Genomic DNA, 6,000 nt, shown 5'->3' on the forward strand with positions numbered 1-6,000 from the left:
TTCCAATCAACTTTTTTCTAAACTGATGTACATCCTGAATACCCCATCTGTCTAAGCTAAGAAGAATTTCCTTTCGGGGGGTGAAAGCCTGCAGCTCCTCCTGTTCAGAGGAAAGTGCTAGTGACGGTAATGCAGGGTGACACTAAATAAACAGTTAGGGTGGACTGGAAAGATGGAGTTAATTATCCAGTGAGCTGCGTTTCAGCCCAGACCATCAGGGGCTGATTTGTTTTGGCTCATAGTCCGAGGAAGGAGACAAACCACTCTCTTCTCTACATCTCTTAGGGGTCCTGATCGCTGGTGTCTCAAACAAAACAAAAAACAAAAGCCACTACTTAGGTATCACTATTTCAGTTAAAATTTGCAGAAACTCTGCAGAGAAGACTGCAGAAAATGTCCACTCCACTAGCCCCTAGCCCTGGAGAGAAGACCCAAAGTGACCCAAAATTGCACTCCCCAAATCCTTTCTTTCTTTCTTAGACCCGCTGGTAAGGAAAGTGGACATCCAGCACCCCCCCATCTCTTCACTTAGATTCTCACAATTTTATATAACCACATGTTTATAAAAACTAAGATGTTGGCCTGGTTTTCACGATGGTTTTACTCCTCCCCCTCCCCCAAAAAAATCAGGCTTGGTGAAATTTAAGATGCAATTAGATTTATTGTTTATGTGATTCACTGACTATCTGGTTTCTTCAGGTAAGCCTGCACTTATATATAAATCCTAGTAACTTAAAACTTCTCCCTCCCCACTTTACTCTCCCCTCCCTCCCCTCAGTCCTCCTCCCACCTCCCCCGGCACATTCTGATATTAATAATCCCCGGCTGCCCCTCTTTCCGGGTCATTACGGTACTGCTGGTCTCTAATCAATCCTAATGCGATGGCAATTGGAGTCCCTGATGACTGCGGCTCGGGTTTCTTGTAATGGCTCTACCACATTTTCCTGGACCTCCTCCTTTAACCTGAGATGCCAGGGGGACGAGTCCCTTCTCGGCTGCTGATTACTTCAAGATGTGGGGGCTGGTTTGAGCAGAACGAGAAAGAGACACGCGCACAGCGTGGCTACCACTGTGGGCTGGGCGGCTGGGGCGAGCAAGGGCGTCTGCACACCCGGCGCCGGCACCCGAACGCGTTTTGCTACTTTCTTTTTTCTTTTCTCCCCATTTTCCAGGCCCAAACTCACCCTGGCAGACAAAGACGAAGATTCTTAAAAAAATTTTTTTTTCTTTTTTCCCCCTTCTCCTGATATGACGATGCTTCGTGGTCTCTGGGCCTCTACAGTTCCCGCGGGGTTCCCAAAATGCAGCGTCTGTCTGGGCTCCCAGCCCAGGCCTGACCCTCGCTCAGGAGTGAAAGCCTCTCCCCTTTCTTCAGAGCCGACTCTCTTTTCTCGTAGTAATTTTCTCCCAGGGCAATTCCCTCCTCCCCAATTTTAGTGTACTTGTCTCTGAGAGGAACAGGAGTCTTACCCATCTTTCTCGCTGACCCTCGACGTCTCTTCCCTTCCTTGCTCCAGCAGTGCCTGAAACTCTCAACTGGTTGCTGACCCACAGCCGAGGCCCGGTCATGCCAGGATATGACCCTCTTCTCTCTCAACCTCTGAGGGTCCATCGCTCAGAATCTTTAACCTCTAGGGACAAAGGCCCGACACTTCTTTGTGGCTGATGCCATTGGGAGAGACAACCAAGAGTTGGAACTTGCGCCGGACCTTCATCTCCCCCTACGGAATCGAGCTAGCTTCCCCTACCCTGGTACAGGTCCCGCAGCGAGGAGATCAGCACGTTCGCGGCATTTGTATTCTTCCATTTCTCAGCCTAAAGCCATTTAGCGTAACCCGAGCCCAGGATAATTGCCACGTTTCTGCCGCGATACTTCTAAAAACAAGATAATGCTTCTGAATTGCGGAAGAAAGTGCTGTGGACAAATTGGGCGCTGAGCTGCCGAGATGGATCGCTTTGTTAGGGCGGCCGGTGGTTTGCGACTCAATTAGTGCATTTCTGAGAGCTGCTTGCGCTCTGGAGGCGGGTCAGCTCGAGGGGAACTACCCCTGTGGCTCCCGGGCGCAGGGAGAATTTGGGGCGGTGAAAGTACTTCAGGCCTGTACGTGTGTCGGTGCAAATCCACGCCATAGGAAATGTTTTTGCAGTCCCACGCGAGTACGTTGTTTGGGTTCTGAAGGATCCAGATTTTTACGGACAGAAGCTTGACTGCCTCTGCTCCCGAATGGGCCGAGCGGCATTTATATGAAGCATTAGTCCTCTGAGCCGTGTGGAAATACTGGGTGGAGGGTGCTGGAAAGGTGCTTACTCACTCATGCCCCTCCGCGCGTCTCGCCCACCTGCCTGGGTTTGGATTTTCCAACAACTTTTCTAACACTGGGGCTGTGCCCTTCTGCAAGCCCGCAGAGTGAGGCTTCCAGAGCCGGCAGACAGCGAGGGACGTGTTTAGGGCTTTGGAACAAGGCTGTAAGAACTTTGCTTGCCTCCACTCAAGTTCACTCGCCGCCTTCCCGTCACCCGGCTTGCAGGCCCTGGTCCACCTTTGGCTGGCCCATCTTGCGGACCCAGACAAGCCGCTCTGCCAGGTGCGCGCGCGCGCCCAAGTCGCCGCTCGCGCGCGCGGAGGAGAGCTCGCAGCCCCGCCCGCCAGCGGGCAGTGCCTAGGCTGGGTAGCCAGGCCTCCCTCAGGTCCCGCAGCCTGCGCCAGAACCCCCCGCCCCCTCCACCCCGGCCAGGGCCACGCGAGAGCTCTCGGACGCCGCGTCTGCGCCGGGGACAGCTCCGCCCAGTCCTGCAGCCAGAGGTCTGGCGTTCCTGCCCCGCCAAGCACAGGCCTCGGACCGCGCCGCTGTCTTGGGTTGTTCCCCGAGGCGATTATTGGGACAGAGAGGCGCAGGGGCGTGAAGGAGGGGACCGAGCTGAGGAGGGCAGGGGCAAAATGCAGGCGCGGGGAGGTCAGAGGAGCGGGGAGGAGGTGCGGGCGGGCGGCGGGCGCGGCCGCAGGAGAGAGAGGGCGCTGTCTTCCTGGCAAAGGATCCCCGGGCTGGCCGGCAGGAACTGAAACAAAAAAGAAAAGAAAATCTGCGGGCTGAGTCCCCGGGGTGAGGGGCGCGCGGCGGGGAGAGGCTAGGTTGGCAGGGCGAATTCTCGGCCCACCGCCCGGGAACCGCCCGGCCTGAAGTGGCCTTGCCAGCGCCGAGTAGCCCCGAGCCGGACTCGCAGGAAAGGGATCTTTCTTGGGTTCCTTTAGCTTTCCCCACAGTTGCCTTACTTCAGGGCCATCCTTCCCTCGCTTTTTTCCTCGGAGAACTGGAGGTGTTGGGTAGGGTCGGTCACGCTTCTTTGACGATTGAGGTTTCCCTGAGGCGAGCAGGGAGCAGAGCGTATCCGGATCCCCTTGCCCGGAGCGGGGCCTGCTGTTCGGTTTCGTGAGATCCCTGCCCGGATCGGGGCCGGCTCTTTGGTTTCGTGAGTTCTGCAGAAGGAAGCCCGGACGCCAACCAATCTTCGTAAGGAAGCGCCGCAGCGAGTGGCCTCACCTGGTTTGGCCGCGCCTTGCCCAAGAACAACGAAGAGAAGACCCTCTTATTTACTGTCACCAATTAGCCGCGGCGCACACTCAGACCAGAGGGTTCCGAAGACAACTGCTATCAACCCTTCCCCACCCAAACCCACAAATCTAAAAACTGAATGTATATGAAATCAGGAGAAACTGCTATCCCTCCATTCCCAAAGTACATACTTCTCCTCTGTCATCTACAAAGGATAATGTGTTCTTGTCTTTCCGTGCTCGTAGTAAAAGAAGGCAAAGCAAACCAAAAGAATCCCAAATTCCCTCATCTTCTGTCTTGAGAGGTCCCTCTGTATTAACAGATGTAGTAGTTAGAAGGCCGTCCTGGTTTTTACATAGATGACCAGAACAGAACCTCTCCTTACACATCCGCCACCAGAGTCTCAAGCTCCAGTCTCCCTGTGAATTTCTTGGGGAGTAGCTACTCTTCTATAGCCTTTCCTGCAAAATTTAGGTGGCCCTGTAGTTCCGCCTTTGGCAAGAGAGCAATTTCCTAGGAGTAACTGGGTGGGCTGGCTGCAGTCCGCCTGCCTCTTCACATTGAGAAACGCTCCTCTTGTGGGAACGTCTGTTTCTATTCATCCGATTTTCTAATTTCTTTGATCAGCTTAAATATTTTCTTGGCAAACGGAAATTGACCATGCCATGAATATGATAACAACCTGCTTGGGGAAAAAAAGCTATTTTGTTTCCAAGCAGCAGGGAAAAAGGGGGCTGGGGGGAGGAGCTGGCTGGTTAGGAATGCCTGTAACAGATTTCTGCACACACATCTTTGCAGTCTGAAACAGCTTTGTGAAGCTGCCTTTTTCCTCAATATAGTTTCTCTTCCCTTTCTCTCCTCCCCTCAGATAAACACACACCTGGCCTCCTAAAAGTCTTTGATAGTCTTTATAAAAAAAAATAAAGCTTCAGTAGACGCCTCTGGAGAATTTCCCTTTAAAACATAGATGAAAGGCAAGGTTAATACAATGTTCTCTTAATCCCTTTGCCTTCTGAGTCAAAATAAATATTTTCTTCTGCATATGATTGTACATCCTGCCATTTGGCTGTGGCTATAAGCAAATCGACCGGTAATAAAAGTGTTTTGAGGCTGTGTATTAAATGCAGCTCCCTTGAAATCAAGGGGATGGTGAGGGAGAGAGGGAGGAGTCTTACTTCACAGGCAAGAGTTGGTGGGTTTCTGAAAAAGCTGCAAGAAAAGGACCTTTCACCTCTCATTAGTGATGGCATCAGTGCTCGGGCAGAGTGGAGCTGAGGTCATGTTACATATGGCACACAGTCTGCTCTGCACTTGAAACGTCAGCTTTGAAATTTTAGAGAGGGGAAAGGTCATCTTTAATAAGCTAAAGTCTGGGGCTCCCATCGCCCTCCTCACAAACTGGGTGGGTGTCCATATGCTTCAAACCTTCTGCACAAGTTTTCTTTTTTTTTTTTTTAATTTGTAGTTTTAAGCTGATTTTTGTTTCATATCTTCATTTAAGTCATGTTTTCAGCTGTTAATACTCCAAAAGGACTTTCATTTTTATAGCAACTCTGTCATCTTTCCTTTTCTTTTTATGTAACCATAAAACCATCTGTTCTGAGTGATAGCTTTTAGAACTCAACTTCCCAGGAGAAATGAAGTGTGTCTGTCCATCTGCATACATGGATCCAGACATGTGTGCTATAGGGTTACCCTTCCGAGTGGGTAATTTAGACTTCACTCTTATACACTACATAATTTACTGAACCTTCAAAACATTAAAACTTCCATATTATGTAAAAGCTCTAGTTTCTGAAAACTTCCTAGGTACTACCAATATTTTTCATGCCAGTTACTGAAATTTCACATTTTATTTTTACCATGTGGGGGAAACTCTCAAATCAGAATGTATCGATTCTTCCATAAGGCTTAAAGTTAAGGCTAACTGACAGATGCTATAATGGTAGATACAGCACTGACAAAAGAGTGCTAATATCTCACTTCCTTGTTCAGAAAATATTAGGAACATTTGTGAATCTTTAATCCTCAAATTTGTTCAAGAAGTGAAGTCAACCAAACCCAAGCCACTGAACTATACCGAGATCTCTTTGTGCCACTGTCAAGATGGATATAAATATCTTTCTTCCATGTAACTCCGCAAGGAACTTCTCAATAGTGACTCAGTTCCAGAAATTTTTACTCCATAGGGGCCCACTGTCCCAGAGGGGCAGCCTTACCATACCATCACATGCATTCCTCGCTTAATTTTCTTTATTTCTGTCAATCCGTTTAGTCTGTTTATCATAGATCCCAGATTTGGGTTGTTTTTCAGTTTTTTTTCTCCCTTTGCATAAAACTTATATATTTTATCCTTTTAAAATGAACTTTTTTTTTTTTAAAAAGTAAGCTCTGGGGCACCTGGGTGGCTCAGTCGTTAAGCGTCTGCCTTCGGCTCAGGGCATGATCC

The 6,000-nt window shown here is 49.7% G+C and overlaps 1 pseudogene; it reads left to right on the forward strand.

Moving 5' to 3' along the window:
• The first annotated feature begins 1,946 nt into the window (after positions 1 to 1,946).
• Positions 1,947 to 4,769, forward strand: LOC148107678 (uncharacterized; annotated as a pseudogene).
• Positions 4,770 to 6,000: the final 1,231 nt, after the last annotated feature.

Source organism: Ursus americanus, chromosome 26, assembly GCF_024610735.1.
Source record: "Ursus americanus isolate L20-20 chromosome 26, mUrsAme1.1.p, whole genome shotgun sequence".
NCBI lineage: Eukaryota > Metazoa > Chordata > Mammalia > Carnivora > Ursidae > Ursus > Ursus americanus.